Here is a 23,697-nt window from a genome sequence, read left to right as displayed (position 1 = left end):
GAGTACTGCTTCTTTCCGTTCAGACATGCAGGGTCAACTGCTGATTGCCTTACAAAAGCCTTTTCGCCCCGTCACTCCAGCTACTTTGGCGCGCTGGGTGCGGTGGCTTATGTCTGAGGCGGGTATTGATGTTTCTGTGTTTGGCGCGCATTCTGCACGAGGGGCGATGGCCTCTAAAGCCTATTCCATGGGCGTTACTTTGTTTGATATTATGAAGGCTGCAGATTGGTCATCTGACTCTGTGTTCAAAACGTTTTATTACAAACCTATTGATTGTGTTGCTTCTGCGGTGGTGGATCAGCTTTAAAAAAGCATAATCGGAGCCTCCTGTCCTGACATAGAATTCAAAATTTGCAAACATTTGTGACAAGAATTTTCAATTCTATTAAGGACTAGGAGGCGAGGATTATCCCACCCGTGGTTCATATTTGCATGCTAATGTATTGTGACTGTATACATGCAATTACAAATATTTCACTCCTTGTTCTTCCCTCCCTGGATTGCTCTTGACTTTCTTGTTACCTTTGGATATTACGGCTCCGTATCTTTTCCAGGTTCAGACCAGAAGTGATGTCATTTGTTCCACTCCGGAATATCGTTCTCCTCCTGGCTTCTGGACCCAAGGTTCTTCTGCTGCCTACTTCAGGATTCTCTGGATGACTGCGGCTTGTTTGGAATTATTGTTCTTACTGTACTTGGGATTTTACTTTAACTTGGACGTGTTTCCACAAAGAAAGAGGAAGACAGACTAATGTTGGGACCTTTTATACACTACTCTCTATGGTTATTCCCTGGTGTTCATGGGAAATGTAGTTTTTTGGTTGTTTTTATTGGCTGCTGAGCATTTCATTAAAGAAATGAGAAAGCATAATCCTCGCCTCCTAGTCCTTAATAGAATTGAAAATTCTTGTCACGAATGTTTGCAAATTTTGAATCAGCCTGTGGAGCACTTTACCCAAAAGCCTGCAGCATCAGAGCTCTCAGGTTTCCATGTTTATGTAGAGTATCCAGTCCAGTTTGTTTTTGCTTTGCATTCTGGGATGTGTTGTCCTACCATAAAAATAGGACTACAAGTCCTAGAATGCACACCAAAAACCTATCCTGGATGAGCTATGAACACATGAACCAGGAAAACTTAAGAGCCGTGCAGAACGAATCAATCCTTTTGAAATGCAAGGACACCCTCAAAAAGAAGTGTGTGTAATTAAGTTTGTGTTGTTGTATCACTGTGAGCTTGTTAAAAGGTTCCCAATGCTAGAGATATTTTATGTAGGAAGCTCAATACAGAAACGTCATCATCTAAGACGTTTCAGGGAAATAGCAGCCTAGAAAGAAGTCAGCTTACAGGGAGAATCCTACTCTGCACTGCGCGCCCATTCAAGCATGGTTCCTGACGAGAGGAGGCTGGGAAAGGTAGTCCAGGACTGATGGCCATCTCTGCAATCACGTGCTGCAGACAGCATGGGTGCACCAGCACTCAAAGTGTGAGGAGGCATGCCAGGCAAATCGTCATAAACTCTATCTCCTCAAAGGACATCCTAAGAGGGGGCAGGTTCACGACGATTAAAGGAGCTGCGTTTTAGGATTCTCTGTCAAGAAGCACTCTTGTTTTGTTGCCAATGGATGCAGACCAAGGCAAAAAAACATCTATATGAAAAGTAAAAGTGCCAATTTAAAACAACCCCATGCAAGCAACACACGCACCTACAGAACAAACACCATGAGAACAACATTATACAGTGTAGTGTTACGTCGACTGTTATATTCTTGTCTTCTCCTTCTCTGCTGCTCAGCCTGTGTGTGTGATGTCATTAGAATGTTCGTGTATGCATGGTTTGAATGCGTGGTCAGTTTGAGTGAGTGGGGCTGAGCAGCTGGATGCTGCTCCCGGTGGGGCCTTCCTTTCTACCAACTATGACTAATAAACCAACTTAAGTATACCTACGTTTATTGGATCTACTTATTTTACAATGTACATTTAACTTTGTAACAATGGCGACAAGGGAGAAAGAACTACGCTTGCAGGAACTACATTTGAAACTTGAAACATGGAACTACAAAGATGATTGCAAATTAACTGTGTAAAAAGCTTAAAGAAGAAAAGCAACACTTTTGATGCCCCACCGGTGTCAGATTACATCTGACAGCCTACTGAAGACATCCATAAAGGTATGTTTCAAGCGTTGGACTTTGTGTGGCTTGTTGTGTTTTAAAATAGCAGATTTAATTATCTGGACCGTCGGACTTTGACATAAAAAAGGAGGAGTTTCAACGTGAAGGTGTATTTGATATTGTGTGGCTGGTATGCCTCGAAATACATTGCCATATGTAACGCACTGTGCTTTGCCTACCGTTTCCAACGGTCGTTTTCTTCAGCTGAAGATCTGTTTCTTGGCCGGCTGAATGCTGAATGATGAAGTAATAGAATAGTGCCACAGTATTGGTGATTCTGTAGAACGCGCCGTCATCTATGGACACGCGTCAGCGTCATGAAGGGTCAAGTTCACGCAGTGTTTATGCGCACGTACGTGCATCATTGGCAACAACTGTCATGGCAGGGTCAAAGAGCGTCGAGATTACGCATTACTGACTGCCTAAGTCCTTCTTTCATTGTGCTCTTGTCTCTTTAATTACATTGAGTGGATTTTCAGAGTGTTCTTCATGAGAAAGGTACTGTTTTAATAGACATTTTGACCGAGATGGATTTTGAAACTGCCACAGATCGCTCACCAGAGCTGTTTTCTTCGGAAACTTCCAACATAACGTACTGCATACATTAATTCTGTTCCATCTGCGCCATCTAGTGTCTATTTTTCATTATGGCACTACTACACGAAATGTATTATCCATGCGATTTAGACACTGTGGATGCAATTCTTTGAATGTCATTTACCTGCCTTGCTGAAGAAGTGGAGCTACTTTTATTGTTTTTGTTTCTTATTTTGAATTATCTGCTAATCACATGTGTATTTGTGATGATATGTTTACGGTAGTTTACATGTTGTGTTCAGAGAGACTGATTTAGTTTACTTTTACTGCATGGAACTGTTTATGTGCTGAGATCTTTGTTCATGTGCTCCTTTACTGTCATTTTAATGGGTTAATTTACGTTTACTGAATTGAGCTACTTATTTATTTATTTTAAAGTTTTATAGAGCGCGTAGTAACCCTAAAGCATCCCAGCGCTAGACCTGAATCTCGAGGGGGGGTTAAGCCATGAAGGGAATTATGGGTGAGGAAAGAGGAGGGTCTTTAGTGATTTCCTGAACTGGAGGAGATTAGGTACTTATGTACTGAAACTTTTGGTTCAGGTGCTCATTTGATTTCTTTAAGTGATGATTTACTATGCAAAGTCGTGGACGTGCTAGATTTTTTTTTCTTTTATGGTAATGAACCACGTATGTGCTCAATTTATTTGAGGAGTTCATTCTTTGTAGTATTTGCTTTATTTGGTTGAGCCAAATAAGTGCGCTATTTGAGTTGGGATGCTCAGTTTAATTTATTTCTTAGTAGGAGCGTGTGATTCTACTATATGTTTTGGAACTACTGTTGGTAGGTGTTGAGATTTATTTTGCTGTATGTTTTTGATGAACCACTTTTCTTAGTGCTATATTCTAATAGAGGAGTTCACATTTTTACTGTGAGGAGTTGTGCAGGGGCTACATTTTTCTTCTATTGCATTGAACCACTTTTAGTGCTCAAAATGTTTTGAGGTGTTCAATTCTACTGTGAATTTTCTGAAGATTGGTTTTTCCAGTTTGGATTTTTAGTGTGTATCTTTTGCGGAGCCACATAGGTGCTCATTGATTGAGGTGCTCCATCTGTTCCAGGTTAAATTATATGGGGCTGCAGAGTCAAGTTTGAGTGAGTGGGGCTGAGCAGCTGGATGCTGCTCCCGGTGGGGTCTTCCTTTCTACCAACTATGACTAATAAACCAACTTAAGTATACCTACGTTTATTGGATCTACTTATTTTACAATGTACATTTAACTTTGTAACATCGACTCATTCTGCTTCGCTGGGATGAAGAAGGTTTGGGGAAGCACAAGTCTAATATTGCGTTTTTATTTCTCGTCCGCAATGATGATTTATCCCCTTAAGGGGTCTCTCTGCCTGCAGCCTTCTTAGACCAGGTACCATTTCTGTCTTTGTGGTGTGCCTGTCCCGAGTAAATAAAAGATAAGGCCCAATTTTCCTCAGCTGTCAGCCTTGCTCCTTGGAGCTTTGCACCTGCCACGAAAAGGAAGCGCGTGCCGGGGACAATAAGCCATCATTGATTAATCTGGGCTTTGTGAACGGCTCTCCTCCCCCTGCGCGCACACAAAAGGGCGATGGGCTGTCAGAGCATGCTGGCTCTTGCATTCATCGCCACCTCCCTCACAGACTAAGCCAAAAATGCTATTTATCGCGACAAATCTAAGACGTCGCCTTCAAGGTCACTTCACATCTAGACCTGCTAAGAGACTTCTATTTACTATGGTGCACCACTAAAACAAGACCCAGTCCATGGCATCAGATTGCCCGGATAGTAAAGTTCATGTCTGACAGAACAAGCGTGGTACCGCAAAGGCAGCCGCGTGTTTATTTTCACATCGCGCTTTCACCTTAAGTGAAAGCGCGATGCGACAGTAAACACGCAGCTGACTTTGCCGAAGTCGAATGCAATGAACAAAGAAAAAAGTGCATAGGGAGTAATGAAAGGGAGAGTGTCACGCCGCCTGTAAAAGATCAAATCCCGTTGGGCGTGGCCAGAAGGAGACAAGGCGGCACCACTAAAACAAGAGCCAGTCCATGGCATCAGATTGCCCGGATAGTAAAGTTCATGTCTGACAGAACAAGCGTGGTACCGCAAAGGCAGCCGCGTGTTTATTTTCGCATCGCGCTTTCACCTTAAGTGAAAGCGCGATGCGACAGTAAACACGCAGCTGACTTTGCCGAAGTCGAATGCAAAGAACAAAGAAAAAAGTGCATAGGGAGTAATGAAAGGGAGAGTGTCACGCCGCCTGTAAAAGATCAAATCCCGTTGGGCGTGGCCAGAAGGAGACAAGGCGGCAACAAGGAGGTACTAAGAAGCCTCCTTTACAATCAAAAGCCAGCGTTTTGCATGGAAGCTGACGCTAGCCAATTAAAAAGATGGGCGGGGCTTCAACTCTGCCTCTGAGAGCTTCGTAATCGGTATTGATTCCAAAAAGCTCTCGAATGCCGAGAGCAGTGCATGCACGCTGCTGCTCTCCAACCGAGACCTAAAAAGCAGGATGCGGTGGGGAGAGGAACCCTTAACTAGTTGATGAGGTAGTGCTGTTCATGGGTTTATATTAGTCACTAGATAACAAGTTAGAAGGCACCAACAAAGGAATGTACCCTTCATCAAGGACCGTAACAAACAGGTGCATCTTAACACTTCTGAGAGTACTGTTTATGCACAGATTGGACTTCATTTCACCTCCAAGTGATTTTAAGCAACCACAAAGATCATATAGCGCTACATTTATTTATTTATTTATTCCATTTGTATGGCGCAACAGCTACCCTGAGGGTTTCCCGGCGCCTTGGATCAAACTGTTCCGTAGGGTCATATGTTCAGGTGTCATTCTTGGTTAAAAAGCCATGCTTTAGCTCCTTTCCTGAATTTCATGTAATTAGTTTCCAGGCGAAGAGTAAGCGGGATTGCATTCCATAGTACTGGTGCCATATATCCGAAGGAAGGTCCTCCTTGTCTTGCTCGTCTGAATCTAGGGACATCAAATCTCTCCTGGTGGATAGACCGGAGGTTTCGGATCAGGGTGTATTTATGCACCAGTTTACACAGATAAGTTGGTGCATCTCCTGTTTTTATTTTGTGCATAAAGCATAATGCTTAAATTATACTCTGTTGCCTATCTTGAGCCAGTGTAGTTTTTGTAGATGTTCTGATACATGTGCTCGCCTAGGTAGATGGAGAAGTATCCTTACTGCCGCATTTTGTACGACCTGAAGTCGACGAGTAATTTCTTTGCTGGCCCCTAGGAACAAAATGTTCCCGTAGTCCAGCCTAGACCCAATTAGTGCTTGCACAACAGTTCTCTGTGCCCCTTCCGGGAGCTGCCACAAAATTTTCCTCAACCACTTGAGAATGGCAAAGCAGACAGATGCTGTTTTCGTGACCTGAGTACGCATTGTCAAATTGTCATCTATTATTACTCCTAGATTACGAGCTGACGCTACGGCTCTCGGGAGTGGCCCCATTTCCGACGGCCAATGCGCTGAGCCCCACAGATCTTTCTGGTTCCCGAATAGGAGTAGTTCAGTTTTGTCTCCATTTCGTTTTAATTTCTTGGAGTGCATCCATTGCGCCATGCTCTGTAATCCGGAATGAAGGAAGGAGGGATTCTTTTCCTCAGTTGATGACAAAGAGAATACCAGTTGGGTATCATCTGCGTACGAGAATAATGTCAGACCGAATCTGTCTGCAATGCACGCAAGAGGGGCAATATAAAAATTAAATAACAGGGGACTCAAAATTGACCCTTGAGGAACTCCATGAGGGGAAGTTAAAATCTCGGAGGTGTTGTTTTTAGAAAATACCTGATAAGACCTGTTGGTAAAAAAAATTTCAAGCCATCTCAATGCTGTACCCTTTATACCTATTCCCTCCAAAGTTTCTAGAAGTGTATCATGGGATATCGTGTCAAATGCGGCACTCAGATCAAGAAGAATGAGTGCCGCCGTGCCGCCCAGATCTAACGTTTGACGGATAGCCTCTGTAACTCCTAGTAAGGTGGATTCTGTCGAGTGCCCTGCTCGGAAATCTGACTGTGAAGGGTGTAATATCTTGTTGGTGGTTATAAATTCTCCTAATTGTTTATTTACATGTTTCTCTAAAATTTTGGAGAACAAAGGAAGCAGTGATACCGGTCTATAGTTTGACAGTATCTCAGGGTCGCTGTTTGCTTTTTTCAACAGCGGTACTACTATCGCATGTTTCAATGTCTCCGGAAGTATCGCTTCCTCTAGGGATGCGTTTAGCAATACTTTGATGATATTAAGTATGTCGTGGTCAAGTTGTTTAAAAATGCCAGCTGGAATAGGATCATTTGGGGAACCCGATTTAATGCTGCTAAGTATTTCTGTAAATGTCTGTAGGTCTAGGGGTTTCCAGTTCGACAGTTGATTCCCGGGAGGGTCTGTCCTCACCATGGAATTTAGGGTTCTCTTTGGGGAAAGATGTTGAGCCTCCTCATTTCCAAGGGATAAATGGATGTTAGCAATTTTGTCACTAAAGAATTTTGCAAGGTCGTTACACTGTGGTGTAGATAGTATTGGTGGTTCAGGTTGATGGGCGTCCCCTGCTAGATCTTTTAGGACTTTGAATAAGGTTCCAGAATTATTTTGGGCTTCAAGAATAGTTCTTTTGGTGAAGTCCGCCTTAGTTACCTTACATAATAGATGGTATGTCTTTAAAGCCTGTTTATATGTTTCCTTCTTTTCCCTATCATAATCTCTCCGCAAGCTCTGTTCCAGTTTTTTACATTTACTTTTTTCTAATTTAAGCCTTTCGGAAAACCACGGAGCTGGTGGTCTCCCCGAAACTCGTTTGCTCCTTGAGAGTGGAATAGGTAACTCTACAGCTTTGGTTAACCATTGGTTTATTTTGGCCTGTTCTCTTACTTTGAGATTATCTAAGTTTAGTTCGGGCTTCAGTTGATTTAATTGAGTATTCAGGTCTTCTATCTTTAGTTTTTTCCAGCTTCTAAAATAAGAGTTCTTAAAACTACTTGTAACTTTGTTATCTGTTCTCTTAATGTTAAAAATAATCAGATGGTGATCGGACCATATTACCGGTAATGCAGGCTCACAACTAAGACCTTCACAATTCAATACATATACATTCACGCTAAATACATATTTAAGCTACCAGCCCAGGAGACCTCTGACAAGGGAGAAGAGAGACCAGTCTTGAAGCACTGTCACTACCAGCCCAGGAGACCTCAGACAAGGGAGGAGAGTGACCAGTCTTGAAGCACTGTCGCTACCAGCCTAGGAGACCTCAGACAAGGGAGAAGAGAGACCAGTCTTGGAGTACTGTCACTACCAGCCCAGGAGACCTCTGACAAGGGAGAAGAGTGACCAGTCTTGAAGCACTGTCGCTACCAGCCTAGGAGACCTCAGACAAGGGAGTAGAGAGACCAGGCTTGGAGTACTGTCGCTACCAGCCCAGGAGACCTCAGACAAGGGAGAAGAGACCAGGCTTGGAGTACTCTCGTTACCAGCCCAGGAGACCTCTGACAAGGGAGGAGAGTGACCAGTCTTGGAGTACTGTGGCTACCAGCCCAGGAGACCTCTGACAAGGGAGAAGAGAGACCAGTCTTGGAGAACTGTCGCTACAAGCCCAGGAGACCTCAGACAAGGGAGAAGAGTGACCAGTCTTGGAGTACTGTCGCCACTAGCCCAGGAGACCTCTGACAAGGGGGAAGAGAGACCAGTCTTGGAGTACTGTCGCCACTAGCCCAGGAGACCTCTGACAAGGGAGAAGAGAAACCAGTCTTGGAGTACTGTCGCTATCAGCCCAGGAGACCTCTGACAGGGGAGAAGAGAGACCAGTCTTGGAGTACTGTCGCTACCAAACCCAGGAGACCTCTGACAAGGGAGAAGAGAGACCAGTCTTGGAGAACTGTCGCTACAAGCCCAGGAGACCTCAGACAAGGGAGAAGAGTGACCAGTCTTGGAGTACTGTCACTACCAGCCCAGGAGACCTCAGACAAGGAAGAAGAGACCAGGCTTGGAGTACTGTCACCACCAGCCCAGGAGTCAGAAGTAGAGACAGATTCCAAAAGCTAACAAGCCACTGAGCAAGTGTGTTCTGGCGGGCTAACTGCACAGAGATGGAATTGCTGAGTGTCCCTAGGAATCAAACTTGTCCTAACCTTTGCATATTTTAATCTAGGGAATTAGACTTACAATAGTGATATTAGGTCTGGCAAGTGAGAGCTTACCTATCCCCTTTACACAATGCATGACGATGTCAAGCTCCTGCCCTGGGCGGAGCTGCGCAATCAGGATGTCGTCGTGCACAGGGCACAGGTCAGCCTTCGGAAACAAGTCCACCTGGTTTCCAATCGGGACCCACTTCATGTGCTTTGTATAAACTGGAGAAAAAGAAAAAAGTACAACACCTGTTGAGGAATGTATCTGGTGAAATATAGAGCCATCTATCAACAAAGAGAGAGGTAGGGAGAAGCGCAAACACTCTTAGTCCCCAATAGATTAACAGAAAATAACAACAAAAGAGTGTTCTAGTGCAGGTAGGGTGGGGGTCTGCACTGAGCACAAGGAGTCAAACACAAGCCCATTTGGTTTGTTAATAAAGCCCTCACTCACCGACCTGGTCGGTGACTTGCTTCATCATCGGGCCCCACCGGGTGTGACCGAATGTCACCCCGGTGTGCTGCAACGCCAGAGTTACTGCGGAGCTGGTCTTGTGAGGATGGAGGGGCTATGTGATAAGTAACGTGAGAAGTGTAAAGAGTGGTGGTTTAAAATTGTCTTGTATGTATCAAAAAATTATTTATTAGCTGATCATCAAGGGCAAAGTAAAAAATGTGTCGATAAACAAGGCCAACTAATTGGATGGTCTTGTACCGATAAAATTAAGTGAAAGTGTGGTTGGTCAACATGTTTCTGCCCAAGCGGTATAGTTAACCAGGCATTCGTCAGGACCTAGAGTGTAAACCCCGGCGGTATGAGCACGCTAAGGCCCACCCGACCGTAGGCCTTGAAAGTGAAAAATTCGTGTCTGTGAAGTAAAATGAGGGGGGCTCCACCAGCCAAAGGGCGGGAAGCACACAACCTCAGGTTTCCAAAAATATAGAGACCAAAATTAAAACCTGTGAAGATAAAAGGTACAAACAGACATACACAAAGACAAACAAAAAAGGTTAAAATCATTTGTCAATAAGGCTCATATGTTAAAGCCTGTGACTAGTGCTCAAGGTGCTTGGGGGTGCACATCTCGTACAAATTAGCAGAGGTGCGTGGCTCTGCCTGTGGTCTAGACAGGAACGTATACCATTAAACTTTTAGTCGTGACTGAACAGGCTCACTAGTGTACTATTTGGATTGTCAACAGTGCGCGTGAGCTTGACCATTTGTGAGAGTGAGATATGGGGGAATTGCGATGTGATGGGCATTCATACACATCTCTGTCACTCGAGCGATCAATGGGCCAAGGGCCAGTGATCATTCAACCAAGAGTTTCAAGGGTGAAAAGAGAAAAATCTCACTTCACAGGGGGTGGTATTACACCCCATAGACCTCGGGAGGGGGGAGGCAGCGCTTTTTGGCACATCCTGTAAAGGAAAGAGGGAACAAAAAGGGAACAAGGGACGAACACAATCAGTTGGCTGAAAAGAGTACTTATCTCGTAAGGTCTGTAGCGGTCGCAGATACACTCACGCCCACTACGCCAGTCTCCCGCTGATACACCTGCTCAGCCCTCGGACCGGGTCTCGCCGATCCAGGCTGGAGGAGTGTGAGTCTATTTATAGAGAGAGGGAGGCTGAGTTGAGCTTCCGGGTCCGGAAGGTGTGTGTAATACGCATGCGTCATAATGGATGGAGTAGAGCGTGAACCTACTTAAAGGAATCGTACCCATTTCCGGGTCGGAAGGTTGGTAGTGCGCATGTGTAAGGAAGGTCGGTTTACAAATGTCAGATTCAAAATAAGGTTATTTTAGAACAGAGGCCCAGGGAATATCGTCATTGAGACCAGTAGTATGGGTTCCCAAGCGATATACCCATCTCTGTTCCTTTTCAAACAGTCTGTCTGGGATGTTCGAACCTCCGATGATTTGTTCAATCACAGTCCATCTGAGATCGTTTGTGGTGTGATTATTGCGTAGAAAATGATCGCTCATTTTGGTCGTAGCTTTCTTGCACCTGATATTGCTCCTATGTTCACATACCCTCTGCTTCACTTTTCTCGTGGTCATGCCAACATAACGGAGAGAGCAGGGGCAAGTGACAAGGTAGACAACATTGATGGAATTGCAGTTGGTATGTGCTTTCTGGTGCCAAGTTCTCCCTGGTTCCAGATCCAGGGTTTTAGATGGAGTAGTCAGGTGACAGACCGAGCAATTTGCACATGGGAAATGGCCTGTAACTTTCGGGAGGTTCCAAGCGTCTGTAATACTCCGTGTCAAAGGTACTGTCAGTTGTCTTGGTCTCGTGTGAACGAGAGCGTCCTTTAAACTATGTCCCTTTTTGAACGAGAATAGAGGTTTTTGCCAGTCTTTCTTCGTGCTCGTGATTATTTTCCAGTTTTTATTTATCGACTTCTTTACTAGATTCGATAGAGTACTGTAGGTAGTGACGCACGTAAGTGGTATTTCCTCCGTTGTTCTCGTAACTGGTTCAAGGAGGGCTTCACGCGGTTGGTTTCGCGCTCGTTTGAAGCCTTTTTGGAGGATACGCTTGGGATAGCCTCTCTGGGTCAGCTTGACTGTAAGGTCAGATGATTGGGTCTTGAAATCCTCTAGGTTGCTACAGTTTCTACGGACTCTTAAATATTGCCCATAGGGTAAGTTCTCCCTCAATGGGCGCGGATGGAAACTAGAAAATTGCAGTAAGTTGTTTTTTGCAGTGGCTTTGTAGTGGGTTTTGGTCGTTAGTGAGGTACCACTGTTCGTAATGACCATCGAGGTCCCAGAGCATTGCAGGTACAGCTGCTCCACACCCCCACATACTTAAAGGATACGAAAAATCTCCTGTATGAATTACAGGCCATCACCTTTGAGCCCGATACCATCATCCTAGCAACCCTTGATATAGAGAGTCTGTACACCAGCATCCCTCAGGATGAAACTATCAAGGTGCTGGGTACAGCTCTCAACTCGGTCACATGGGAATACAACACCCCCAAGGAATTTGTATTAAAGTGCGCAATTATTGCACTCAAAGAGATTTTCTTCTCTTACAAAGGCCAGCTGTACCTGCAATGCTCTGGGACCTCGATGGGCAGCACGTTTGCGCCCAGCGTGGCGGGGCTATATGTATCAGATTTCGAGGCTAAAAACATTCAATCCATTAACAATCCATTTGCGAGGAACATCACCTTCTGGAAACGATACATAGACGACGTGCTGCTCATCTGGAAAGGCAGCATGGAACGTCTGATGGAATTCGTGGGGTGGATCAATACAACCAACAGGTATTTGAAATTTACCCACACAGTGAGTACCACGGAGGTGGTCTTCCTGGATGTGGTCATTACGAACAGTGGTACCTCACTAACGACCAAAACCCACTACAAAGCCACTGCAAAAAACAACTTACTGCAATTTTCTAGTTGAGCAGAGGGCTCAACCTGCTGGCTTCACTGGTACTGCACAGGTAAGAAGAGAAGGATTGCTCACAGCCCGCCTCACACATTCACACTACATAGCTGATATCTTCACTAGCCACAGGAAGCGCAGCATGAGCCATAGCAGAGTTTCAGGACTTGTCAATCAGGCGCCCTTCAGCCCTATGAAAAGCCAGGATTTATAAGGAGGTCCCGCCTCTAAGCGTACCCTAGCTGCTCATTTGTCAGAAGCTTGGGAACCTGCCATGTACAAGGCAAGCTTCCAGTAGGGGTTTCCAGCAGGTTAGTCGAGGTGCAGCATTGGGACCGGACGCTAAACTACATGCTGCATAATAACACGTTTTCTTTTATTTGCAGCCCCTCGGATCAGTCGGGAATTGCAAAGTTGAGAATCATAGCAATGATTTTTAGGGTTTGTTTAGAATACGTTAATGGCAATCAAAACAACACACTGCTTCATATCATGCAGAACATTATTGTACCATATAATTCCTGAGAATATCAGGTCAAAAAATCACTAAGAAACATTAAATATGTTTAGAATTAAATCAATTTTTATTAGCAGAACACATGGAAGGACATTACATTACATCGCTGCCTACAACCCAACAGTCAGTACGGAGAAAGAAAACCAGTGAAGTACATCAAATCAAAAGATGTTAAGTACACAGCAAGCCGCCTACAACCCACCCTGGGCCGGCCGCGTCAATAAGGAGAGACAAAGCAAATGACGGCCAAAGTGGTACTTGAATTAACAAGGAATGAGACCTGCTGAGCGTAACGCATATTTGTGCCTGTGAAAAATGACTTCATGCCTTTACAGCAGGACCGGAGCTGCCAAGTCTGCCTTTTCTAAAACAAACAACTAGGACAACAGAAAAAGAACATTTAAGGGTCCAATCTAGCAGGACCAACAATCCCTCTCCCCACCCTACCCTCCCAAACCCTCTCCGGAGGAACCGCATGAAACAAGCATGAGCTGGGTGTGGCCCGACGTAGGGTCCATTTTAGCAAAGGAAACCGATTAGGGGCCGTCAGACCCTACTCACCTCCCATTAATCCAGTATCAGTTTCAAAATACGTAAGTAACTTCATTGAAAAGGATGTACATAAAGGGAGCCCATATCTTTACGTAGTCAGATTTATCCCCAAGGGTGGCCCTAGATAACCTTTCCATCCCTAGGAGAGACCACAGCTGGTGAAGCCACTGTGTGTGGCCTGGTACTTTATTGATCATTCCATGAGCAGCATTTAATGCCAAGGCGATTTGCCTACCCTTCAGAGAACGCAAAGGAAAGTTCAAGGCTTTGGGCACTTCCAATATGAGTATGCAGGGAGCCTGGGCATAGTGGTGTCAGAGGCCCTATTTATCTTGTTGAGGATTTTTTCCTAATATCTAGTGAGTTTCGAACAGTTACACAGCCAGTGAAGGAGGGTACCAGGGTTCCCACACCCCCCAGCCAGCAGAGACCATCGCACTGAGAGTTCCATTTGGCCATGTGGGCCGGTGTGTAATGCCAATACGATATCATTTTGTATGATGTTTCTGTGTGGCCCATGGTGTGTGTGTTATGATGAGCCCTATAAAAAAAATCCTCCCACTCCCTGTCCAATAGTGTGCATCCGATTTCCGCCTACCATCGTTTCTGCCCAGCAGTCCGATCCCTGCAAGTACCCTGAGAGAGAAACGCGTATATTTCCGAGATGAGTTTGTGGTCATCCTTTCTCAGTAGGAGCCATTTTTCGAATGGAAACATTTGTACATGGAGGAAGTGGTCCGAGGGAGAGAGATTATAATTGGCAGCCAGTTGATCAAACGGGATATGGCCCTCGATGTCAAACAAATGGCCCATCCGCTTACACCCCCACCAGAAACCCTGTACGTACCCACCCCCTTTACCATACCCGGAGGATAATCATGGTTTGAGAAGAGGGAGGACATGGGCGAGGGAAACGTGAGAGCCGCGACGGGGACACCCTGTCCCAGGCTTGCATGGTAGGACGCGTGACCGGTAAATGTAAATGTATTTGAGCTTATATAGCGCACAGCTACCCACAAAGGGTTTCCCGGCGCTTGCTTAGGGAACCCGTCCTGGTATTCCCCTGTGAGATAACCCCGGCAGGGTATCCACAAGGTGAAAGCCAGGCATCCCGCCGCGAGGGGCCGTTGTGGAGATTAAGCAAGCTATTGCCCAGAGTCGCAGAGTGTGAACCCATGAGTCGAGAAGGCACCGGAGCGAGAATTATCGTGTCCATGAAATTTTTGAGCCCAAGACCCGCCGAGGCGGGGAATTGAACCCTGGTCCAGGGCCGATCTCAGCTTCCGGGTCTGCCGCCTCTAACCCCTGAGCCACACTTCTCCACAAGTACACGAGGTGACGAGTACAGCCCCCATGAGCGAGAAGCTCGGGGTAGCCAGGCCTCCCTTCACAAATGACCCCCAGCAACAGTCTGATCCATAAATATCCAATGTTTCTCCATCAACAGACAGTTTCATTCTACTAGATAACGTAGTAGAGAAGCTTGAAAGTAGCGAATAATAGTCGGTAGTGCGAGATGGCCCTCCCGTTTAGACCGCAGTAACAGGGTCTTCTGCAACCTAGGAGAAATCGGGCCCCAAACAAAGCGCTCTCTTTTTAAATGCATGGAAGCTTGCTAGGAGGCGGCCGCAAGGGAAGTGTTTGAAAAATATAGAGTGCACGCAGTAGGACATTCATCTTGACAGAGGCTAGCCTGCTAAGCCAAGAGAGGGGCAGATGCCGCCATTGCGATAGATCCTTGTGGATGCGAGAAAAGTCTCCAAAGTTTACTGAGGTTCTTGTGCAGAACCAGCCCCAAGTATGAAATGCCATCAGCTACCCTATAGAAATTGAACCGTGCCCACAAGGTATCCACTGTTGACTGAACAGCGGTCAGGTTTAGAACTTACGATTTCTGCAGATTCATTTTGAATCCAGAAACTTGACCAAAGGCCCTCAGATCCGCAACAACAGCCGGCATAGAGGTTAGTCGATGTGCTAAAGAGAAAATAACATTGTCAGCATAAAGGCTAACTAGGTGTCGAACAGCTCTGAATGGAATGCCCTGCACGTTGGGGTTATCTCGGAGTCTTTGAGCCAAAGGCTCCATATAAAGAGAAAAGGGGAAAGGGGCAACCCTGCTTAGTCCCTCTCCCAACTATGAAACCATCCGAGCGTACCCCATTTACCTTCACCGCCACACTTGGTGTGCTATACATACTCACTATCCATCTGTGAGTCCGAGTACCAAGCCAAAACGTTCTAATGTTGCGAACATGTACGGCCAATGAACCCGGTCAAATGCCTTTTCAGCATCGATCGACAACAGCAGCGCCTCTTCATTGGAGTGCTGCACTTTATCGATGAGATGGCAGATCCTCTTTGTATTGTCCCCACATTGTCGGCTCGGAATGAACCCCACCTGGTCCGTATCAACCAAACCGGGCACCAAAGGATTCAATCTATGAGCCAAAAAACTCGAGAAAAGTTTGGCATTGACGTTTAACCCCTTCGATGCTCATGACTGAGCGGTTCCGTCATGAGCATCGGTTGGGCTGTGCTCATGACGGAACCGCTCCGTCATGAACACAGCCCCTGGGGCAAGCACTGGCGCTCCTCTCCTGAGTTATAGATCTTTCCCCCACAGAGGGGGATGGTAGCGGAAGAGTTTGCGCTGCCACCCCAGACCCTCACAAGCATTCCCATGACGTCAGCGCACACAGCGTGCGACGACGTCATCAGGAAGTGCTGGACGCGCTGGAAACCATTCATTTCCAGCGCGTCCAGGAGGAGGGTAAGTGTTTGCTGCTCCAGTGGGCCAGGGGGCACATTGAGGCATAGTGGGAGAGGAAGGAAAATGCTACTTACCAGTATGCATCTGTTCTTGGCATGTAGAGCTGCAGAATTACACACTGTGCATAGATGGCCACCTAGTGTTGGGCCCGGATGTTTGCAGTTTGTTTTTGTTGTAGAAAAGTCTTAGGAAGTCACAAGATAGGTGACTCCTCCTTTGGCTGATACTGCGCATGTGCATTGGCTCCATCCCCAGATTGTTTTTCACCATTAGGGAAGTGATGGAGCTGTACAAGAGATAGTGATTGTAGGAGAGTAGGGTCTGCAATCCTATGGTCACCCCCGATTTTTGCTTTTTGCTTCACTGGTTTATGACTTTCCCTGGCTGTGGGCCTGCTAATCAGACCCACAGCCTAGCTGTTCTCTCTCTAAATTGACAAGCCTGTACCTTAGGTGCATTTACCAATTGGTACTGGGCCACCTTATCAGTCCCTGTACAGCATACCTTAGGTATCCAGGGCTTAGGTGTACCCAGGGCCTACCAGGGGCTGCAGCATGTATTATGCTACCCCTGGCTGGCCATCCAAATATGACACAACTGGCTGCACGACAGCTGGGGCAAGGTGGTGTAATCACCCTTTGCTTTAGATATAGTATCTCTATATCTAACCCTAAAATGAACACATATATTCCTATCAGTCACTCCTATGGCAGGCCTTATCAATCCTGAAGGCAGAGTGCTTGGAATTATGTGAGATGGTGCTCTGGCATGAGCGGAGTCCGTTTGCAGCTTGCGGAACCAAGTCCTAATAGCTGTTCCATGATAACGCTATACCATATACTCTTAAGTGCATTATGAACCTCGCGGTCAAATGCTAACTTTGGTATAGCATTATCAAAACATGTCGAGTAAGGTGTCATACGAATTGGAATACTACCCCCTCGCCAATTCTGGCGACGGGGGTAGCATTCCACCCTTCTAGAGGGACACAACATGTATGTAACTGTGAACCCCGGTTAAAGTTAACTCGAGCCTCAGCATCACAAAATGGATGCTGCCACCACAGACACAAGTCTGACCTCCTGCTGCTGGGAGTCCTTCCAGCGAGGGAGGCTCGGACAAAGAGTTTTCTGCCTTGGAAGGTGCTAGCACCACCCCAGACAGGATTTTGTGTATTAGGTAGGACAGGGCTGAAAGGAATGAGACATGCCCGGGGCACACAAGGTGGCCCTGTGCATACACCGGTCCAAACCAGTTCCTGGGGCACTCCAGCCCCAGAGCTGGCGCAAGACCGGACAAAGGAAAGGGGGTGTAACCACCCCCCTTCCTGGTCCCACCCAGAGGAGGAACCTAGTCATAGTGCAGCCCCCTTTAGCAGAATAAAGGTAGGAGCTGGTCCCATTCCAGATTAGATTACTCTAGACAACGTCTACGAAGAACTCTTGCCCTTCTCCCTCCTGACCATCTCCCCTATGGTCAGGGAGTGACCATCCTGCTTCGCAGGCACCATCAAGCTCCTGTGCGGTTTGCTGCAAAGTCCTTCCATCCCGGAATCCGACGACCCAGCTCGACAAGACCCGGACCTCCAGACCTCTCTGACCTCTACCCACATCCACAGCACAGCTGGGACCCGTGGGTGCGACGAGCAACGTGGAGACGGCCATCTTGAGAAACCTGCACAGCGCTTCCAGCACGACCGCCGAGGGATCCTCTAGTGAGTGTATTGGGGTCTGAGAAGCCCCACACCGACGCAGCTCCTGCACCAAAGACCAGCCCCCCAGCGTCCACGAGATCTGCGTGGGGCCCTTTTGCCTGGTTGCTGCTTGTCCTGTTGTCTGGTCACTTCACGGCTGGCTAGTGACCTCTGAGACGACGATCCGAAGAATCCAACACTGCTGGTCTGGTCCCCCAGACTGGCCCTTGCTTCCCTGTGAACGAGAAGCACCCCAGACCCTTCTGGTCCGCACCAGACGCCATCTTTGTTCCACCGCGTGGCTTGCACTTGCCAAGGCCTGTTGCCCAGATCGACGATTCGACACCGCCAACAGCAGCAGACTATGTGGGACAGCTCGTGCATCCAGCCTGGTCGTAGAGAACAGCTCCTGGTCCGCGCAGCTACAGAGAGAAGTGTCCCGTCCTTCACCTGACTGCGGCGACAGCATCTGGTTCCCTCCTGGTTCCAGCACCATCACTGGCTATTGATCGAGACTCTGTCCCCTTCCCTTTCAGGACTCCTTCTTCCAAGTTCCATCCTTGGAACCACCGGACTCCTCCATCTGGCTGCCTGACAGCAACTCTTTGTTTCAGGCATCACCGGGGACAACGCAGCAAACCCGACGCAACTTCAGCCCTATGCACCCGCAGCCTGTGGGTTAGGTAACTAAAGCTTCTAGGTGCTGAAGTCTGTGTACACTATCCTAGTGTCCAGGTCCACTGTTGTTTTCCCTCCATCCAGCCGGGTTCGTCCGGAATCCGTAACTTTCTAAACTGTAGTATCCATAGACGTTGGTACGCATCCCGCGTGAGAGTTTCCACTCTGCACGTGAGTCCCGTGGGCCTCCTGCTCCATACTTACCTAGTTTGTAGCGTAGTCCCAGCGATCCTCCAGCCTCTGGATCTCCTTACAGTACTTTCCTTCCTTGCATTCCATTGTTTTGAGTATATGGTTTGTCGTGCCCCTAAGGCGCACTTGTAAATATTGTGCGAACTCGTATTTCCTTTTTAGTATTGTCATGTGCTTAGCCCTCTGACCTCAAAGAGTTCAGAGGTGTATGTTAGTTAATAAATATCTGTTTATTTTCATAACAACCTGTGTGGTGTCCTTTCACTTGGTATTCAAGGGGTTATAGGTGGTAAAACAGCTGGCTTCACATGCCATTCAGAGTTTAGCCTAAAGACTGCTTTTGTCCACGCTACTGGGATAGCTGGTCTATAAGGTTGACTTACAACCAATCACCATAAGGGATGTTTGGACTGATACAAGGTGATCACTAGAACTAGTGAGCATCATATATCAGGCCAACTTCTCACAGTGATGACCATGTGTGTTTGTATCTAATGAAGATAACACTGGAACAGATAAAGGTAGCCGGGGAGGCGGGTGGGCGTGTGTAATTCTGCAGCTCTACATGCCAAGAACAGATGCATACTGGTAAGTAGCATTTTCCGTTCGAGGCATATGAGCTGCAGATTACACACTGTGCATAGATTATATAGCAGTACCCACCTTTGCGGCGACCATCCGTATCTGTTGCAGTTGTTTGAAACAGAGTCTTTAGTACAGCCTGGCCTACAGTGGCTTGTTGCTTAGTTTGCACATCAACACAATAGTGTTTTGTGAAGGTGTGCGGTGTAGACCATGTAGCTGCTTTGCATATATCGTCTAAGGGAATGTTCCCTAGGAATGCCATGGAGGCCCCCATTTTCCTTGTAGAATGGGCTTTTGGGGGAATTGTTGGCGTACGTTTGGCTTTATGGTAACATATTTGGATACATTTAACAATCCACCTAGCTATCCCTGATTTTGATATGGGGTTGCCTTTATGTGGTGGTGAAAAAGATACAAAAAGCTGTTTTGTTTTCCGAAAGCTTTGTCTTCTTTCTATGTAGTACAGTAATGCTCTTTTGACATCAAGGTTGTGCAGAGCTCTTTCTTCTACTGTTTGTGGCTGCGAGAAGAATACGGGCAGTTCCACTGATTGGTTTAGATGGAATGGCGAAATGACTTTTGGAAGGAATTTAGGATTTGTACGAAAAACTACCTTGTTATGATGTATTTGCAGGAAGGGTTCTTGAATGGTAAATGCTTGCAGTTCACTAACTCTTCTAAGAGAAGTAATAGCTACTAGGAAAGCAACTTTCCAGGTTAGGAATTGCAATTCACATTTATGTAATGGTTCAAATGGAGGTCCCATTAGACGTGTGAGAACTATATTTAAGTTCCACACTGGTGAAAGTGGTGTTTTTGGAGGTATTATTCCTTTAAAGACCTTCCATGAAAGCTTTAATAGCTGATACTCGAAAAAGAGATAGATGTTGTCTATTTTGTAAGTATGCTGCAATGGCAGCCAGGTGTAACCTGATAGACGTGTAGGCTAAATTACATTTTTGAAGGTGTAATAGGTGTCCTATAATGTGTTGAATAGACACATCTAGGGGATTTATATTGTTGTTCTGACAGTATATTACAAAACGTGCTCTAGTGGTGAGACGTCTAGCTTCTTTGATAACATTCATACATTCTTGAGGGAGTTTAAGATAACCAAACTCTATGACTTCAGGAGCCAGATCGCTAGGTTGAGCTGAGCTGGGTTCGGGTGTCTGATCTCTCCATAGTTCTGAGTTAATAGGTGTGGAGATAGATTTAGTTTTTGACAAACAGTTGTAGCAGTGTGGTGTACCACGGTTGTCTGGCCCATGTTGCAGCAACTAGCATGAGCGTTAGGGAGTGCTGCTGCAGTTTGCGTACCACTAATGGAATCAGTGGGAGAGGAGGAAAAGCGTACGCTAATAGTCCTGACCAGTTCATCCATATCGCATTGCCTTTGGACAATGGGTGTGGGTATCTGGCGGCGAAGTGTGGGCATTTTGCATTTTCGTGGGTGGCGAAGAGGTCTATTTGAGGTTGGCCCCACGTTTGAAAGAATGGTAGAAGAACTTGTGGATGAAGTTCCCACTCGTGTATCTGCTGTGCTTGTCGACTTAGCAGATCTGCCATGGTGTTTTGTACCCCTTGAACGTGTTGGGCTATGAGGAAGATGTTTTGTGGTATAGCCCATCTCCATATCTGCTGTGCTAACTGAGATAGTTGGAGAATGTGTTCCTCCTTGTTTGTTTATGTAATACATGGCTGTCATATTGTCCGTGCGGACTAAGACAGCTTTGCCTGATTTCTGTTTTTGGAATGCTTTTAGGGCTAGAAAAACAGCTAACAACTCCAGGTGGTTGATGTGGAGTAGCTTTTGTATTGGTGTCCACCTGCCCAGCGTGGTGTGATGCGGTAGGTGAGCTCCCCAGCCGGAGAGCGACGCGTCCGCTGTTAGTATTATTTGTGGAACTGGCTCTAGGAACGGTCGGCCCCTTGAAAGGTTTTTTGTGCTCCACCATTGCAGAGAGCGATGGGTCCGACTGTCTACCAACACTAGGTCTGTTAATTGACCTTCAGCCTGGTTCCACTGATGTGCTAGACACTCTTGAAGTGGGCGCATTTGCAGTCTTGCGTGAGGAACTATGAATATGCAAGATGCCATCATTCCTATAAGCTGCATGAACACTCTAGCTGGGAGCGAGTGTTGTGGTTTGAATTTTGTTGAGTGTTTGCACACGTTATCCTCGCTGGGATTAGCTAGTGTTAGTTGGGTATTGATTGTAGCGCCCAGGTATTGTTGTATGTGCGATGGTAGCAGATGTGACTTGGTGTGATTCACTGTGAATCCCAAGTTGTGAAGTAGTAGAATGGTATTGTGAGTGTGTTGTACACACTGGTTGTACGAGCTTGCTTTTATGAGCCAGTCGTCTAGATATGGGAAGAGGTGAATATGCTGTCTTCTTAAGTGTGCTGCCACTACTGCCAGACATTTGGTAAACACCCTTGGCGCTGTTGTGACTCCGAATGGGAGCACCTTGAACTGGTAGTGCTGCCCGTCTAGCACACATCTGAGATACTCTCTGTGCACTGTGTGAATGGGAATGTGAAAGTAGGCGTCCTTGAGATCTAGAGTGACAAGGTAGTCGTTTTGTAACAGGAGTGGAAGGACTTGTTGAAGTGTGACCATATGGAAATGATCGGACTGTATGTAAACATTTAGAGGTCTGAGATCTAGAATAGATCTCAGGGATCCGTCCTTCTTTGGAATTAAGAAGTATAGGAAGTATACTCCTTTGTTCTGTTGATGTTTTGGAACTATTTCTATTGCATTTTTCTGCAGGAGAGATACTACTTTCTGTCTGAGCAGCGTTAAATTTTCTTGTGACATTGGACGCTGTCTGGGTGGTATGTTTGGGGGGTGGATGTTAGTTCTAGGCAGTAACCTGATTTGATTATTTGAAGCACCCACCTGTCTGGTGTGATGTCTTCCCAGGCTGGTAGATATTGCTGTAGCTGTCCCCCGACAGGAGTGTAATGGGGCGGGGAAGGGGAGGGGAGTCATTGGTTAGGGGTGGAGGCAGAGCGTGAATTGTTGTTTTTGCCTCTGCCCTTATTGTTGTTACCTCGGTAACCACCTCTTTGGTAGCCCTTACTGTAGGTGGATTGAGTAGGGCTCTTGTTGGTGGTGGAAGGTGTATCTGATGAGTACCCACTCTTTGCACCTCTATATGATGAGCGACAAAATGAACGTCTGGGAGCCTGCGACTGCAAGGCTCCCATAGATTTTGCTGTGTCTGTATCCTTTTTCATTTTTTCGAGGGATACATTCACATTGGGTCCAAATAAGTGTTGCTCATCAAAGGGTTGGTTGAGTATGGCACTTTGGACTTCTGGCTTAAAGCCAGATATGCATAGCCATGCATGCCTGCGCAGCAAAACACTGGTATTAATTGCTCGGGAGGGTGTGTCTGCTGCGTCAAGTGCACATGGAACGGAGGTGTTAGTGATTGTCTTCCCTGCTTGGATGAGTTTGTTAGCTCTATCGTTGTAATTATCAGGGAGGTGTTGCATTAATGATTTGAGCTCTTCATAATGTGCTCTATCATAGCTTGCTAGTAGTGCTTGTGTATTGGCGATACGCCATATGTTTGCTGCTTGGGAAGAAGTTCTTTTCCCTGACACGTCAGGAGTTTAGATTCTTTGTCAGGTGGGGGAGCCTCACCTGACGTTTGTGAGTTAGCTCACTTACGTGCGTTTGAGACTACTAACGAATCTAGAGGAACTGGGCCTTCTATATATGCTGGATCAGAGGGTGCAGCTTTATATTTTTTCTCTACTCGTGGGTTTATGACCGGAGTTCTAACTGGGTCTTTGAAGACCTCAGGGGCATGCTTAATCACCCCCTTGAGCATGGGTAAAATAGTTGAGGACCTTTGTGCGTTGTCAAATGTATCTAGCAGGAAGTCCTCCTACTACATCTGTGTGCATGTCTACCCCATGATACTGTGCTGCTCTGAGTAGCAATTGATTAAAACCCATAGTGTCTTCTGGCGGGGAAGGCCTAGAGGGGTATATGTCATCCTGAGGCACATTTGGGACGTCTGGGGTGTTATAGTCGTCACATGGATCAGGTGAGCCTGTGGGAAAATATGTGTCATCTGCGTAGCCCCCTCTGTCCGAGATGTCATCGCTGTTATCATCTTGTGGTATGCTAGATGGTGTAGGGTAAAGTGGTGGCTAGGGAATAGGTGGTGAGGGAATAGGTGGAGGAGAAGGGGGAGGCCCATGCATAGAGGAAATAGCCATGTCCTCCTCCTCCTTTGGAGCTGGAGCCGGTGCCGGTGTTTCTAATGGTTGTTTTTCTGATAAAGTTAGTCGACCAGTTTTGGGATCTTTCACCAAAGTCTTTTGTGCAGGGTCTCGAGCAAATAAGTCTCCTACAGCCGTGTTATCCTTCGGTG

The 23,697-nt window shown here is 46.4% G+C and overlaps 1 pseudogene; it reads right to left on the bottom strand.

Moving 5' to 3' along the window:
- LOC147706849 (DNA-directed RNA polymerases I and III subunit RPAC1-like) overlaps nt 1–23,148 on the bottom strand; it is a 63,336-nt pseudogene extending 40,188 nt beyond the window's left edge.
- Between the last annotated feature and the right edge of the window lie 549 nt (nt 23,149–23,697).

This window comes from Lissotriton vulgaris, chromosome 6, assembly GCF_964263255.1.
Source record: "Lissotriton vulgaris chromosome 6, aLisVul1.2, whole genome shotgun sequence".
NCBI classification, from domain to species: Eukaryota; Metazoa; Chordata; class Amphibia; order Caudata; family Salamandridae; genus Lissotriton; species Lissotriton vulgaris.
Note: the sequence above shows the minus strand (reverse complement) of the source record. Positions and strands in the feature narration are given on the sequence as shown.